This window comes from Juglans regia, chromosome 4 (assembly GCF_001411555.2).
Source record: "Juglans regia cultivar Chandler chromosome 4, Walnut 2.0, whole genome shotgun sequence".
NCBI lineage: Eukaryota > Viridiplantae > Streptophyta > Magnoliopsida > Fagales > Juglandaceae > Juglans > Juglans regia.
The window spans coordinates 21,657,916-21,672,865 of record NC_049904.1 but is presented as its reverse complement, the minus strand read 5'-3'; positions in this window follow the sequence as shown (position 1 = coordinate 21,672,865).

Genomic DNA, 14,950 nt, shown 5'->3' with positions numbered 1-14,950 from the left:
TCGTGAATCTAGGGTGCCTTGAGGGATGTGGCATTGCCCCATTTTAGAGTTGTGTATGTAGTAGTGACAGAGCTAGAGATGATCTGTCTTTGGGGTCAAAACTTCTATTCCAAAAATAAGTTTTTAAATATGATGGATATTGATTTGTAAAACAATACAAAAAGGAAACTACAAGCATTCAAGTCGTTTCACTTTTTCACCCATGTCATGGTGGTAATAATAAGTCATGAATAGTAAAGTATGATTTTCTCTCTTTAATAAAAAAATTAATATTTCGATTCAAAATTAAGACCTTAACAAAGAAAAAAGAAAATAGTTAATACACTAAGACAAAATAGATATAAACAAATACATTGTTCCTCTTAGGAAAAAAAATACATCTTGGAGGGGATAAAATATATTAAGTCCAAAGTGATTTTCTAATCCAAGCTCAAAGGGTTTCATCTGGAGGGAAGATAGAGAGAAGGAAGGAAATGACAACGGGTTGAGGAAGAAGAGTGTCAAGAGGAAAATTGGAGATGTGACATAAAAGAGAAATGATGCAACATAAATGAACAAGGGGAAAAAGATAAAAGGGAGGGAACCAGGCGATTTCAGGGCCTTCTTCTTCCGGACTTCTTCTATTCATAACTTCGACCTCTCCTTCAAATTTTTCAACCTGGGAACTAGAAAACCAACAACAGGCTAACCTTAAGAAAATAGATCTCTGATCTCCATTGTACAACGAGGATGAGTGACCATGAGAGCTTGTAAATCAATCATATTATAGTGGATTTCCCCCCTCCCCCGCCAAATGATCCACGAACGTACGCATTATGCTGAACCATATAAATCAATGTGTCTCCATTTGTTTTACTTTCTCTATATTTATTTCTTGTTCACTGTCATGGATGTAAGCACGATCATCGGAAGCGGGAGAATTACGATTTTCTGGCATGCTAAATAATGACTGAACAAGCAGATGACATCCTCTCAGATAAGTACCCTCAACCTTTAGGTTTTTATTTATATAAAAAACACTAATGCAGAAAATGGACGAGTGAACCCATTCTTGTCCAGCAGGGACCCAAGTTACTCACCACTTGAGCTCTAAACACCCAGTGCACTTTGGGTGCATTGTGCAAAAGGAGGGAGAGTATAGAGGTCAGTATTGTGCACTTAAATGCACTCTATGCATGCACATGCACCTCTCGAGTCATTGGCATTGTGCACTTAGGTGCACAATACCATGCATGGCACACACAACGACATGCACATTGCCATACAGCTACACGTTGTCATGAACCCAGAGGTTCATGACGTCTCGTCATAAGTCTGGTTTACCCACTGACAGTCACTATGTGCATCTCCAGTGGTTTCTAGCTCTACCGTGATGGTCTTGTGGACCATGGCCCTCATGTACATCTCACTGTGTATATTGCGGGACTAGGGGAGGACGCAGGCAACCACCACCAACCAGCCGACATTGTCAGTCTCTGCTGATGTGGTCTCCAACCAACCTCTATGGAGCTAGCGTTCACCCTACAAGCCACATGTGGTGGTCGAAACGCCTTGACCCAACCCTGTTGTGGCACGATAGGGCAGCCGAAGAAAACCTAGTGGACCACCAGCGCTGTTTGCCTCCTTTGGGGTGCTCCTTGAGCACCCCCAACCAGCAGCAGCCTCATCTAGGGCAACACATGTAAGGGAGTGCACCTGGTCGAGGATACTCAGCTTGGTCCCAATGTGTCATGGTAGGGGCGCCGACAGCCACCACGTGGATTGCCAGCGTCACCTATCTCTTCCTAGGTGGTCTCCTAGGGGGTCTTGCACCACGCCTACAAAGACGTCCATGCATCTCAGCCAATGCAACCTTGCATGTCGCATGTACGCATCCCGGCCGCAACATCCCAGCCATCACATGCACGACCACCACTTACATCTCGGCCATCGACAGCAACTCGGCCAAGTTATTCAGCGCCTCCTCTCACAGCCACAAACATCTTGGGCAGAAGCTGTCCAGCAACGTACCAGCAGGCATCAACCCATCTCGGCCATGCACAAAGATGACCACCCCATCTAGGCCATGCACACATCTGAGTCACAAAAGCCTACATACATCTCGGACATACACATCTTGGCCTCCAACGCATTGCCCAAAGCATCTTGCCGATGTACATCTCGGCTACCATTTCGTTGGACTCACAACTTCTCACTCATTGATCGAACATAACCTCATCGGCCTGAGTAGTCCTCTGACAGCTACTCCACAGTGACGAGGAATAGACACGAAGACCCTCAGCATCACTATCAAGACTACCCACCCATGAAGTTACCCGACCAAGAGGGATGCAGCGATGGTCACACGTCCCGACAGTCACAGCTGTGCAACGTTCATTGGACAAGTTATTTAAAAAAAAAAAGAAAGAAGAGAGAGAGAGAGAGAGAGAATAAGAGCATGAAAGAAAAGAAACAACAACCAACTACAAGCAATTTCTGTCAAGAAAAAATTAGCTAGAGTGGCTAAAACATCGTGGCTTGTCTCCCTCAAAACTTATGTGGATTTCATTTTATAAATATAATTAATTCCTGTAGTGCGAAACACCAGCTACACAACCCTATTAGGATACCGCTCAAACGTCTCAATATTTCTCCACCGGAATAAACTGTTTGGCACTGACATGCACTTGGACAAGCGCCTCGAGTACTTACCCACCCTATCGTAATTAATAGGCATGTCCAGCCCCCTCGGATGCCCTACCTCCCTCACGGTGAGGTGTGGGTCTAGCTCCAGCCTGCCGGACACTTACCTTCACTATGCCGTTAACAGACGGGTGCGGTTTCAGTCACAAATTGCCCGACTACTTACCCCCCTATGAAATTCAAAGAGCCGAGTCTAGTCTACAGGCTGCTCAACCTCTCTCGTGGAGGAGTGTGGGTCCAGCCTCTCGGTTGTTCGACTACCTACCCTGACCTTCGTAACGGTGAAGTGTGGGTCCAGTTCCAATCTGCCCAACACTTACCTTCCCTGTGACGTCAACAGGAGGATGCGAGTAAAATCACAAACTGTCTGACTGCTTACCTCCCCATGAGGTTCGAAGAGTCGAGTCTAGTCTACAGGCTGCTTGACCTCTCTTATGATGGAGTGTAGGTCTAGCCTCCTGGCTACCCAACTACTTACCCCAACCTTCGTCACGGTAAAGTGCGGGTCCAACTTCAGCCTTCCCGACACTTTCCTTCCTTGTGGCACCAACAGGCAGGTGTGGGACCAGTCCTAAATTGCTCGACTACTTACTCCATGTGTGGCTCAAAGAGGTGAGTTTATTCTCTAGGTTGTTAGACCTCTTGCATAGCAGAGTGCATGTCCAACCTCTCGGCTGCCCGACTACTTACCTCGTCCTCCACCACGGCGAAGTGCAGGTCCAACTTCTCAGCATACTACTTACCTCCCTATGAGGCTCAAAGAGGCGAGTTTAGTCTCCTGGCAGCTCAACCTCTCTCACGGCGAAGTGCAAGTCTAGTCTAATGACTACTTGACATCACTCCTGGGACATCTCCTCTAGCAAACATCGAGCATTTATAATCGTGCCATAACTGCTATCTTAGACCCTCACCACACTCCAGCAAGGCTATTCAGGTTTGCAAATTCCACACTTGTGATTGGGAATTATTTACGTTAATCGGTTTGGCTTTTGCAGCACGGTCAAGCATCTTCTACTTACCTCCACATGAGACTCAAAAAGGTGGGTTTAATCTCAAGGCTACCCAACCTCTCTCACGGCGGAGTGCGGGTTCAGTCTTTCGATTGCCCGACGTTATTCCCAGGAAGACATCTCCTCCAGCAAACACTGAGCATTTACCATCACACCATAACCGCTGTCTCAGACACTCACCACACCCATGTAAGACTATTCATGTTTGGAAATTCAACACTTGTGATTGAGAATTATCAATGCTAACTGGTTTAGCTTTTGTGGCACGGTCAAGCGTCTACTACTTACCTCCTCATGAGGCTCAAAGAAGCAGGTTTAGTCTCTAGACTGCCCAACCTCTCTCACGGCGTAGCGTGTGTCAAGTCCTTTGGCTGCCCGATATTAATCCTGGGATGGTATCTGCTTCAGTAAACGCTGAGTGTTTAGCACTCGAGCCACAATCACTTCATTCTAGTTATGTTCAAGAACGAATCAACAAGCGGAAAAGGTTAAGGACTGCTCCCCCCAGCACCGAACAGACGGGTAGGTCACTTGGCTGCCAGACCTTCGCGCTACAAGTCGAGCTCCACTCTCATACCTTACGCAGTTGAGCCTATCTCCCGCCAAAGACGAGCTCCGTGTTTACACCTAACGCTTTCAACCAAACCTCCTGCTTATCTCGCTAAGTCGAGCTCAATACTCATGCTTTACGCGGTCGAGCCTATTTCCCGCATAGCCTTGTACTCTATACGGTCGAGCTTATCTCGTGCATATTTCTCTCCAAAGACGAGCTATGTGCTTGTAACTAACATGGTTGAGCCAATCTCCCACCTAGCCTTGCACTCGGAAACATTGTGTTTTCTTTAAGTTAAAAAGTTTCGTACAAAGAGTTGATTTATAATAAGTTGTTTCATTTTATAATTAAGATTAAATTAGTAGAGTTGATTGCAACTATTTCTACAAAACGTGCAGGTCTGGGACTAGATAATACCTGAATCATCAAATTCTATTTTGAGCATGGACTATCCTTCATATATATATATATATATATATATATATATATATATACTTGATAATTCCTCTAGAGTAAAATGTATTAAAGGAAAGTAGAATTAGCATATTTGTGACTAAATTGAACTGGAAGAAGCTAACAATAATAATAAATAAATAAATAAATAAAAGCATCCTTTATTCCTTAAAGTTCAAGTACTTTTTTATATGCTAGATGTTCAATAACTTGGAAGCTTACAAATTATCCACTTATGTTGGTCTTGGACTTGGGCTGGGCATTGCTAGATTTTGGGCCAAGTGAGATTGACCTTTTTATTTGGTTCATTTATCTTCCAAGCATATGCAAGTGAGAGGATGATAACGAACATGTAGCGTTATCAATCAATAACTGAATTTATTATTCCTAAAAAAAGAGTTGATCTAATGGTTGATAGACAATTCTACATTAATACAACCCGATAAAAATAAGATGAAAGTCTATATATCATATCTTGTATAATTATTTAGATTTATGTACATATGTATTTAAAAAAATGTATTCAGGACAAGAAAATGTGGCAGTAGATATAGTACTATGTGGTCCACACTATATTTATTGTTGAAATTCTTATTACTTATGAGTACTAATATTCAGTTCTGTGAACTACATATTGTCTAATATTATGAAGTAATGCTACAGAAATCTCAAAACTTTGAGAATTTTATTAGAAAATGCAAAATCCTAATCATTGCATAAAAAAAATAACTAAACAAGAATATTCAAAACTTGAATTAAAATAACCTCAATTTGCAACGAAAATAACCTTTACACAATTATTTTAAATGAAAAAAAATTTAATAAAATAACTTATATAAATATTCTCATTTAAAAATATTTATGATTGTATATATAAATATTATAACAAGATTGTATCACATTGTATCATTACTGAAAAGTAATATATAATGCATTGATTTTGTCATATCCATTTGATCACATTCATTGATACTGATTCCAATGGTACTCCCGACTTTGGACACTTGGGTGCTAGAGTACATGCCCAATTAATAAACAACATGAATGACTTTTCATTGGAATATCTTAATATTTCTAGCCCCTAGTGCACTTCATTCTTAAGTCAAGCTAAGCATAGGTATTGTTAGGGTCTGTTTGAAAATACAATTGCAATCAAATATTTTCAGATTATTTCATTACAACTTACAAATTAACTATTCACTATTATTCATAAACTACTCACTACTATTTTCACTGTTATTTACAAATTAGTGCACGGCAATCTATGTCAAGCTCACGCGGTCTTGGTATTTGAAAACATGCATGGTTCCACATGATGCTGGTATTGGCGAAAGAATGTGTTGGCCAGTCGGCTTCAGTTTATCTACACACTCAAAAGAGAAAAAAAAGCGTACAGCCAAAACCACTTTGTCACAAATTTCCCATGCATGCGTTGGAGTGATGGATGACCGATCATCAAGGACTTGAAATCTCTCTCATTGTCACTACGAAACAGCTTTCAAGGGAATTGTTCCATACATTATTTCACAAATTGGTGAGCTTGCAATTCTTGTACCTGTCCCATATATTAATGATATGTCTGGGAAAATTTCAAAGTGGGGGGAGATTTGCTTCATGCGGTCCTTCCATGCTAGAGAGAGACGACTTGACCTATAGTCGGTCGATCAAGTTAAGTTGAATGACGATAATTGAATGTTGAAGTATCGTTTATTTATCACAAGTCTCAACATACTAGCTAGTACTAGCTAGTAGATGATATCCATAACAATGATTCGCTACAAGAAAATAGGCCATTTCTAACGATTTTAAGATTGTCGTAAAAAAAATTGCCGCAAATAGTGCTTATTTGCAGTGATTTCCATTTCGTTGCTAAATTCCAGCTGAAGTTGGGAAATGCCAGGGTAGAATTCACTATTCACTTTTTGCAAGTAGTGTTTATTTGCGGTGATTTCCATTTTGTTGCTGAATTCCAGCACGAAGTTGGAAAATGCTAAGGGAGAATTTACTGTTCACTTTTTTACTGTAGTGGCATTTTCTTTTTGTCGAATACGAAATCACCACAATACATAATTTTTGTGGCAAAACATTTCGTCGTAAACACCATATTGGCATCACAAAAGACCTGTAAATAAATTTGCGGCCAATTAATGCTTATTTGCATCGATACCAAAGCAAATTCGTAGCAATATTAAAAAACTTGTTGCGAAGATTTTGATGGCCCGATGGAATTGTTGGTTTTTAAAAGCAAATCTCACTCATGCGCCAAAATGAACGAAACCCCCCCCCCCGGGCTACTTCTTCCCCAACTTCTTCCTCTCACCCTGCAAAGTGCAAACTAACCCACCCCATTACGTTGCCTCACAACCAAGAGCGGTAATCACATGGCATTTCCTCGAGCATAGCATTTCTTCTTCACTCTTAACTCTTCCTCTTCTCCTCTTCACCCTCACTACAGAACTGGACTCGGGCGTTGCATTTCCAATCGGCAGCACTGGGAGGTAATCGCAACCACTCTCTCTCTCTCCAAACTTTGTAATGCCGGAAGGAAAATTTTCCTGGGCTTTCTGAATCGAATCTAGAGTGTGACTGAGGCTTAAATTCCTTCCTCAAAGTTTTTGTTAATTAAGAGTCTAGGATTTATATCTCAGATTCATGTGAGGAAGGAAACCTAGGTTTCTTTCTGCTACCTAGGTTTCCCCCTTTTTTCCCAACGAAACTTTGTTTTTTCTCTCTGTTTCTCTTCATTTCTTTATTCCATTTCTTGGTTTTTCCTCTCTGTTCCCGTCATCTGGAGATCTAACGCTGATTAATGGGTACATGTATTGGCTCCGCCTAGGGGTTTAGTTTAACTCTGCTTTTAGCGTGTTTTTGCACTGACCGGATTTCTCAATATTTTTATTTTATTATTTTTTTATAATAAGAGAGGTCCATGAGTGATCCCCTCCCACTTTTATTAGGCCTCACTTATGCGGAGGTAAACCGAGAAAAGTCTTGAAGAACAAAGCAACAATAAACCCACCCAAACACCCATTTCAACAAAAACCCAAAAACATCCAACAATAAGAACAATACCCCACGACCCAAACTACTAACTAGACCAGTGGATTTGACGCTCATTTTTTTGCTTTTAGACTTTGGATTTGTTTATTGACATCGCATTGCTGTGGCTTTCTGCTAAATGTTTGATTAGAAATTTTCTTTCGTTGCTTGGAATTTAATGGCTACCATGGACATCTTATTGTGAAACTAAGTTTTGTTTGTATAATGGGAAGCTTAGAAAGCTCAGTTATCAACAAATAATAACGAAGATCATAAATGATGATCCAATGGTATTGGTATCCTAACAACCCACTTAATTACAAGTTCTGTCCTAGAATTATGGTTTTTATCCATCTTTATTAGTGTCACTTAATGAGAATAGGCCCATAATATGCATTAATTTGAAATTACTGTAAGTTTGTTTTAAAAAAGTTTCTCATTTCTCTGTCTTTCCTCTGATCTAATTTTGCTATCTCCATTCGCAATAAGTGCCTGGAATGTGTAGGGGTCTCAAAGTTATGAATTTCTGGTTAGGGTTAACTTGGTGTTGCACAGTAGTTTAACATAACATATTTTAGTCTACACATGTGCAAGAATTTTTTGCAATTAAATCCTGCCACTTCAAACCACAAGTATGTGTACATATATATATTTAGCTTGTAGATCAGATTACACAATCAAAGTTAATTAAGGCCTAGAGTAAGCTGGTTGGGCTTTTGTGCTCCCTTTAGACAAGCATATAAGAAACAATGATCATAACCAAAAGGTCGGATTGAGAAATGATTCAAGTAACCCCAGTATAGAAGTAAATAAATACAGATGTTAAATAGTAAGGACCTCCCCAAAATTGTTAATGTATAAACTGGAGTAATAGCTTTGCTTTAGTCATGTAAACTTGTTGCATTAATTTGAAACTGCATGCGTCAATTACCATATATTAGTTGATTTATATTCAATGGATAAAGTCATATATGCATTATATTCTCCTTAATAAGTGAACATCACCTAGTAAGGCAATTAAGTGATATTTGTTATTACGGGTCTGAATGGTAGGATAATGCGATTTTTCTATAACATATTTTGTATACTGAGGCACTTTATCTACCATTGGCAAATTGATGTTTGCATGCCAATGACTTCTTGAAAATAACACACTTGTATATAAGGACATGGTTGCAGTGGTATTAAATGGAGTACCACCCACCCCTGCCAGATTGTGTTCGAATTATAGCTGCATAGCATCTGTCTACTTCAATAGAGGTATTGTTATTTGACTCTATGAGAAGTGCAAAAATCTGTTGGGATATTCTATTGCAAAAAAACTTGATATATCAAAGTCAGTACTTGCTCTGCATTAATGCAAAAGTGTATATATAACTACATATTATGTGAATCTTCAACATTTGAATGAATGAATGTCCTTTATTAAATTGGAAAAAAAAAAAAAAAAAGAAGATGATTGCACATAGTCTTGTTGATGTGGATCCTAGATGCATGTTCGTCAAAGTAGACAAGTCATCAAATTCCTATATATATGTTACCAGTTTACAATGGGAATCCCACACATGGATTAGTAATAGTAATAAATATGCAATGGGAATGTGGTCACAGGAAGTATTAGGTCCATGCCCTTTAATGCACCACCCTAGTGTATATATAACTATGTGTATTCCCAATTGAGTTTTGATGAATGAATGTCCATAATTTATTGAATTATGCAGAAAATGGTGCCCTATAGATTTGTTGATGGGAATATTAGGGGAGGTTTGGGGGGTGAGATGATAATTTTGTGTTTTGTTTTGAAGTTTAAAATATTATGTTTTAATATTATTATTGTTTTGAGATTTGAAAAATGTATATTAGGATTTGAAAAAGTTGAATTGTTTATTATATTTTGTATGGAGATTTGAAAAATGTGTAATGATGAGATGAGATAAGATGAGAATTTTGTGTTTGGTCTTGTGCCCCAAACCTGCCTTAGTTGTTCACCGGAGTAGATAATCAAAGTTCCATCTTTTTCCTTTATGTTTGCAATTTCTAAGTTAATATATGTCCATGTAGGGTGTTTGGTAAGTACTGTTAGTATATAGCAATGGTAAATTTCTTGTTCAGGTTGTTATAGATATTCTCATATGAGACACATTATAGTGTAACCACATGTAGATCTACAATGAGGAGAATGATACATGACAGTGTTATAACTGAGTACTTGGGTGTGGTAGAGTTAGAAATTGTGAGCGACTAGCTTTTTGGGTGTGAGTTGGGAAGTTCAAGTAATTTATATATTCTGTTTTTCTGTATTTTTTTATTTTGTGAAAAACCTTTTCCGACGAATAAAATTCGCGGAAATATTTTTTTCGTCCATTAAACTTATTTGCGGTGTCTATGTCGGTGACAATTACTTGCTGAGAATACATAATAGCAATGATAATTTATAATCGTTGGAAAAAAAGATCTAACCATTTTTGGCAATTTATTAACCTTTTGCGATAATGTATATCGCCTCAATTGACTTTTTTCAATGATTTAATTGTAAACGGAAACCCCATTTTCATTGTTTTTGGGACATTTGCAAAGGACAAAAATCGTTGGAAAAGTGAAGGCTTTATTGTTACGACGATTTTTGCCTGTCGGTGAAATTGATCAAAAGTGAAGGCTTTATTTTGTTAAAAATGTAACGAATTAAAAATCGCAGCAAATCAACAAATGTAGCGATTATTAGGGGTATTTGCGACGATTTGGAGCGCTACAAATGACCAAATTTCTTAAATTCATATTATATTTATATGAATTCAAACAACATGATTTACAGCAATGGAAAGTCACTTTTTTCCGTCTTTAAAAATTTAAGATATTACCATTTTCAAAGTTTAAAAAAAATACCATAAAAAATTAATAAACACAATGTTTTTCAAGTTTAAAGCTAACGAACTGAGCCTAAATTTATTTGGAGATGTTTAAGCTTTGGCATTGTTAGGGTCTGTTTGGGAACACATTTGTAATAAGATATTCTTATATTACTTCAAAACTATTTACAAATTAACTATTTACTATTATTCACAAATTACACACTACTATTTTCATTACTATTTACAGATCAACTGAGATACTCTTACTATCCAAATAAAGCTTAAGTCCTGTTTAGATAGTGAGTTAGTCTCATCTCATCTCAACATCCAAATATTACTGAAATACAAATATTTTTCATTTTATCTATCATAGTTTTCATCTAATCTTTACAAAATTTCAAAATAATGGTAAATATAAAAAACAATGAACTTTTTCAATTTTTAAAATAAAATAATATTAAAATCTAAATTAATTTGAATTAAACATCCTAAAGATATTTGGATTAAAGTTGAAAACTTTACTTAAAAAAAAAAGGATTAACCATACAAGCTGGGCCTTATATATATATATTGTCTACTCGATATCAATTGCATTCAAAACTCTAAGTCTCATCCTTAGTTATAGGACACTAAAAGAGTAAAACTTTTCATGTTTGAATTATTTTTTTTTTATCACAAATCTGCTCTATATATATATATGGATCAAATGCTAGTTAATATAGGTAATATTTCGTATAAGATACACAATATATATTTTGTTCAAAACGTTTTAAGTCTTTTGAGTTCAATTGGAACAATAATTTTTGAAAACGATAGTATTTTTTTGTTTATGTTTCTGGATGGTAAATTTTGCATTATGCTTGAATAAGAATTGTAAGGGGGTAGTGATTGTGATACAAACTTCTGTAAATGAATTAATTTGAAATTTTGGATTGTGATACAAACTTCTGTAAATGAATTAATTTGAAATTTTGGAATAAATTATTGTAACTCAAAAGTATTAGCAAAAGCTTCTAACTATTTTTTGTTTGTTGATTTTTTTATTCTTTTTGGTTAATTTCATTTTGCAATTCAAAATTATCACTTTTTCATTTTTGTCAAATTGTTAATACATGGATGTTAATTGTTTAGCATGTTGCTATGTTTGTTATAATTTCAGATTTGTTGCTTACTTGAGTTTATGGATTCGACAGATTCTAGTGCGAGATCCCCTTTCCAGGCCCAGGGTACCCCTACCACTACTCCTAGTCCTACTTTTGGCCCAACACCTACTCCTATGGAACCTTGTCCCGCCCCAAGCCTAGCAAGAAATCTGCTTCTATAGTTTGGTCTCATTTCACCAAAATAGAGAGTTGTGACCCCAATAACCCCCAAGCCAAGTGTAACTACGGTGGAAAAATTTATGGATGCCTCTATAGGAAATATGGTACCTCACAATTAAAAGTACACTTAGAAGAGCAATGCAAAAATAGTCTAATATTAAGATCATTACAAGATAAGAGCCAATCTAGGCTAAAAATTGGACTTAAAAAAATGGTGGATGGGAATAGTGGGGGTGCAACGTTGAGGGGGTATACTAAGTATGATCCCGATGGGTGTAGGAGACTCCTAGTCCATATTGGATTCATTTCGGAGTTCATTAGCTCCTACCGCTTTGGAGGCTTTGATTTGTATGCAGAATTAGATCACGGGGATTCTAATTCATATTCCGGATGTTCTTGACTATGAGGAGACCGACGTCGAGAAGGGTAGTGATCAACCTGGATCTGGTAATCGTGAGATTTGAATTTCATTTTCTTATTTGATTTTTTTTTTCATTTAATCAGTATTAATTTCAAATTTAATTGTTATAGTAATACATGAGACGACGTCTACGGCTACCTCCCATACAGTACGACTTTGTGTGTATTGGATCCACCATTGCCATGGTTTGCATAATTTGTCCTATAATTATTTTTTGCATTTATAATTTTATATAATTTAGTATCTAATTATTTTGCTTGTATGTATTTTAGCTGTTATATTCTCAATACACATATGACAAATCCTAATCCTAATGACCCAATGATCTATGCTCATATTCATTCCAATGACCCAATCTTATCTTGGTTAGTACTTTTAATAGTTTGTATTTTAAATTTTGGTTTCATGTTTATAACTTTATAATTCTAATTTGTTTTATTTTTAACTTATTAATATTGCAGGTTTATAATTTTTATGATCTCGATTATCAATCTCACAACAGTTGACACAACTCAGTCTCAGTGAACTCACTGCTACCCCAAACTGATCAAATTTGAAATATTATGATTTTGTTAATTTACAATTAATTATAATGTTGCTAAAATAGTTAATAGTAAAATTTGTAATATTTACTATTTTTATATGAGTTTGTAATATTGTAATAGTTTATTAGTTCTCTTAATTTGTATAATTGTAAATATGTAATAACTTAGTGCCTTAGTGATGAATCAATGATTATTAGTTAATACTTAATAGTATTAGTTGAAACTTAGTATATAGTTAACAGTTATATATATAATTTATTTTTTATTTTTATTTTTTAAATATATTTATTTTTTTAGTTAAATTCTGGGCCCAAAAATATATTTTAGGTCATTTTGGGCCCAGATATTTGAATTGGACCAAAGGCCTGGGGTGGGGGGCGGATGGATGGAGGTCCACCCCTACACCCTGGGCAGCGGACGGGATACCACACCCCCCCCGCATGGATAGGTGCGGGGTACGGGAAAAAAATTTTCATCCCTACCCAAGCGGGAGTTGGGCAGGGGGTGGAGAAGGGGTGGCCCCACCCTGTAGGGGGCAGGTAGCACCGTGTTCAAATCAACGCAAGACGTAAAAGAACTAAATTAAATGTCATGGTGGCCTACTAGTAATGAGTCCATTTAATGGGACACAGTACAGAAGACTTGCAAGCCAACGAGCAACTTTATAGATTTTTATAAGAAAATTTCATTAAATTAAAAATAAAGGAAGATGCGAGGCAGTGATGAAGTCAACTTTTTGGAGTAATGATATATCTATAACACATTTTTCAATAATTTTATAAAATGAGAATATTTTTATAAAATAATATTATTTTATAAAATATATTATAAAAATATCCCTTACTTAAAATATTGTTATATATGTAAAGTAACGTGAAAAACATTATGTCTAAATTTCAAAATTTCATTCTTCCTATAATTTTAAAACTTCTACGTGTAAGCTTACCTTAACTTACAATTAAAAGTAAGATGCTAAATTTAAAAAATGTGTTATATCAGAACTATAAATAGACTGAAATGTTGTGGTGAAAGGCGTGACACAATTGGAGAACTATAAGCAACCATTTTAGATATTGGTGGGTTGTGATTATAATAGGATATAATAAAAAACAATATGATATTTTGATAAATAATAAAAAAAACAAAATAATATATTAAATAAATTTATTTATGAAACCGACAAAATATAGTACCTTATTTAGTGATTATGTCTTTAATATCTTTTTCTTAATAGAATGTGGAATAAGAAATGAAATGAAAGTAAAAGAAAACAGATCAGAACAAAAATTAAATTAAATAGATAAGTGTTCGGTGAAGATGTTAAAAAAAAAAAAAAAAAACCCCAACAGTACTAATTTAAATTGATTATAAAATTTAAAACAGTATTGATTGATTACAACAATTAATTGTAATGTTGCTATAATATTTAATAGTAAAGTTTGTAATATTTACTATTTTTAGATGAGTTTGAAATATTTTAATAGTTTATTAGTTCTCTTAATTTGTATAATTGTAAATTTGTAATAGTTTAGTATTTTAGTGATGATTATTAGTTAATACTTAATAGTATTAGTTGAAGCTTTGTATATAATTACTAGTTCTATCTATATAATTTTTTTTAATTTTTTAAATATATTATTTTTTAATTAAAATTTAGGTTTAAAAACAGATTTTAGGTCATTTGGGACCCAAATAATTGAATTGGGTGGAGGCGGACAGATGAGGTCCATCCCCACACCCCGAGTAGCGGACGGGTTACCCCACCTCCCGCATGGATAGGTGAGGGGTCCGGAAAAATTAACCATCTCGTCAATGCCCCTACGTTAACCTAATATACTTGTTCTTGAAATCTGTTTATGGCTTCGTGCAGGTATACGACTAATTAATACCATTAATTGAAACAACAAATCCTATTTTTAGCACGAATTATCCTTCATACGGTTGGAAATTACTGTAGAGTAAACTGTACCAAAGGAAAGTAGAATTAGCATATTTATGAATAAATTGAAATGAAAAGATAATTACTCTAGAGTCCACTGGACCACCTGTGTTAGCCTCGGACTTGGGCTGGGCATT